Raw genomic sequence first — 3,185 nt, forward strand, 5'->3', positions numbered from 1 at the left:
TGATAGGTATTTTGATGCTCAGTTATTTGGTGTGTACACATTAAGAATTATTATGTCTTCCTGATGAATCTACCTTTGATCATTATATAGTGTTCCTCTTTGTCCTTGTAAGTTCTTTGTTCTAAGGTCTACTTTGTTTGATATTAATAGAGACATTCCTTCTTTCTTTTAATGTTTACATTAAATATCTTATTCCATCCTTTTACTAATGTTCTACTTATATCATGTTTGAAGAGAGTTTCTTGCAGACAGCATATAGCTGTGTACATGCTTATTTGTTTTTCCTATCTATTCTGACAGTATCTTTCATTTTTAACTGGTGTGTTTGAACCATGTATACTCAATATCATTATTGGAATGTTGGATTTAGGTCTGTCATTTTATTATTACTTTTTATTCATTCCTACTCTTTTTCATTCCTCTTTTCTGATTTCTTGCCTTCTTTTGGGTTATTTGAACATTATTTAATACACTATTTAAATTTATCTATTTTGACTGTGTCTTTGCTTAGATATTCTAGAGGCTGCTGTAGGATTACAATATACATATTTAGTTTTTCACAGTTCACTTAGAATCAATATTTATTACTTTTAGTGAAATATAGAACTCCTTACTACTAAATAGATCTTCCTCTTTATGTGATAGTTGTCTTATGTGTTACATCTACATACATTGAGAATCCCTTGAGAAAATGTTATAGTTAGCTCAATTCCCAAGGTCTGTGAAATACTTTTCTATGGTCAGATTCATGTATGTACATCTTGTGGCTGAGCTCAAGAATCAGAACCAAACTATGTGGTCACTTTCCTGAGCTCTACTCTCTGTAACCTCCTTAGTAGTTTCTTTTCTCCTAGGGGCTCCCCTATTTTAGTCCTCCAGACAGAAACCTAGGACTTTATCTCACTCTGCACACCCTTCCCCCAAATGCACCCTTGTCTGGGGTCAGGTGGCAGGAGGGCAGAGAGAAAAGAAGTAATAGGGGTTCACCCCTCCCACAGGATTACAGTCCCTCCAGTTGGTGAGAAAAGCTCTCTCCCTCAGAGTCGTGGGCTCCTGTGGGCCTTCACTGATGTTTCTGTTGGTGCCACCATGGGCACCAGGCCATTTAAAGCTGGTATTTAAGAGAATGGAAAAAAGAACAAAAAGGGATAGTTTCCATGCTCTTTCTGACTGTTAGAAGACTCCTTTTCCACTTTATATTTTTAATGTTATTCATACTTATTTTTATTCATAAGTTTTTAATGAGATCATTACCAATACATACATTATTTTCCTTAACTTTATTTTTACATTAAGCCAGTATCTGTCATGCAACCATCAAAAACCTCCCAGTAAATTATACAGGTTTGTAGTCCAATTTAGACTCTAGCTTCTTAGAATCAGCCACTTTTCTGACTGCCTTCATGAAGTCTTCCTGTACTACAAAATCATGATCAGCACGAATTGCAAACATACCTGCTTCAGTACAAACATTTCTCAGGTCTGCTCCATTAAAGCCATCTGAAAGCTTCACAATCGCCTCATAATCTATTTCACCATGCTTTGTAATGGGACCTGCATGGATTTTCAATATATCTAATCTTGCTTGTTCATTTGGCAAATCAATATGTATTTTTCTATCTAATCTTCCTGGACGAAGCAAAGCAGGATCCAGTGTATCTGGTCTGTTTGTAGCCATGATCATTTTAACTCTATGTAGAGTATCAAACCCATCCATTTGATTCAGTAACTCCATTAAAGTTCTCTGAATCTCTCTATCAGCTGAAGTACCCTCAGAAAACCGATGACCACCAATAGCATCTATTTCATCCGTAAAAATAATGCATGGTTGGTGATCCCTGGCATAATTAAACATTTCTCTGATCAAACAAGCACTTTCACCAATGTACTTGTCTACAATAGAACTAGATACAACCTTTAAGAAATTGCAGTCTAGCTGGCTAGCAACAGCTCGAGCCAAGAGTGTTTTTCCTGTACCTGGTGGTCCATATAACAAACAGCCTTTTGGAGGTATTATTCCTACATGCTGGAATAATTCTGGGTTTGTAAGAGGTAATTCTATCACCTCTCTTAATTCCCGAATCTGTTCTGATAGTCCTCTAATCTCAGAATAAGAAACATTCCCAGGGTCCTCATGAGACATGTTGTAGACCAATGGATCCACTTCTCTTGGCAAATATCTCATGATAGTGTAGTCATATCCAAAGCAACTCTTGTTCCTGGCTTCAGCTTACTTTTGTCAAGCTGTCGACGACAACCCACAACATATCTTGGTCCATTTGTAGCTTTAACAATGAATTTTTCTTCAGTTAGTTGCTTAAGTACTTCACCCACAATCTGCCCAACACTTTGTAGGGCCTTCAGATCATTTTCAGACTTTTCATACTGCTTGGTAAGTTCTTTTAATTGTTCCCTTAACTCCTTGAGACGGCCGTCGATCTCCTTGTGCTCCAGCAGCTTCTTGCGGTAGTCCTGAAGCGCCTTATCTCTTGGGTCCGCCATGATGAGAAGCCATCGCTCATAGGGGATGCCGGGAATCCCTTTTCCACTTTAAAGCCAAAACTAGAGGTTTCTTCTAGAGCTGTTCTGTCTATACCTATGCCCACATCCAGGTTTTAGGCTGCAACTTAAGTCTACGCCAGAGAGTACTGGAGGAAAATAAAATGGAAAATCACTGTGAGTTCAATGACATTTGAGTTCTGTACTTCTTCCCTCATCTCCTTGGCAGTGTTTACTTTTTGTGGTCCTCAAATAGCTGCTCCTTGCATCTGTACATATTATAGCTGCATTCGGTGGAGGCAACACACTGGAGTATACCACCCCTCCATCTTACCCCGAACTGGAACCTCCTCTGGGTTATTTATTTATTTATTTATTTATTTTTGCCTTTTGGAAGACACTTCCATACCTCCCTCATCACTGAGAAGTACTCTTGTGATCCCCTTCCTCTTATACTGCTCCTTTACTCCTGAGACATCCTCCAACAACTAATACATTCTAGTACAAAAATCTGTGGTAAAGCTCAACTGAAAATATCATCAACCTTAGAAACTCCTCTGCCCACAATGCAATAAAAGATCCAGACCCTTTCCCCTGTGATTGTTTGTTAGCCAGGTTCTAACTCAAACATTTGCTGATCAAGAATGACATAATTGGCATGATACTAAAGATGGAGGCCTTATTTA

General features: G+C 38.2%; 1 pseudogene; it reads right to left on the bottom strand.

The window, feature by feature from the left end:
• Positions 1-1,265: 1,265 nt before the first annotated feature.
• Positions 1,266-2,531, bottom strand: LOC112922634 (26S proteasome regulatory subunit 10B pseudogene; annotated as a pseudogene).
• Between the last annotated feature and the right edge of the window lie 654 nt (positions 2,532-3,185).

This window comes from Vulpes vulpes, chromosome 14 (genome assembly GCF_048418805.1).
Source record: "Vulpes vulpes isolate BD-2025 chromosome 14, VulVul3, whole genome shotgun sequence".
NCBI classification, from domain to species: Eukaryota; Metazoa; Chordata; class Mammalia; order Carnivora; family Canidae; genus Vulpes; species Vulpes vulpes.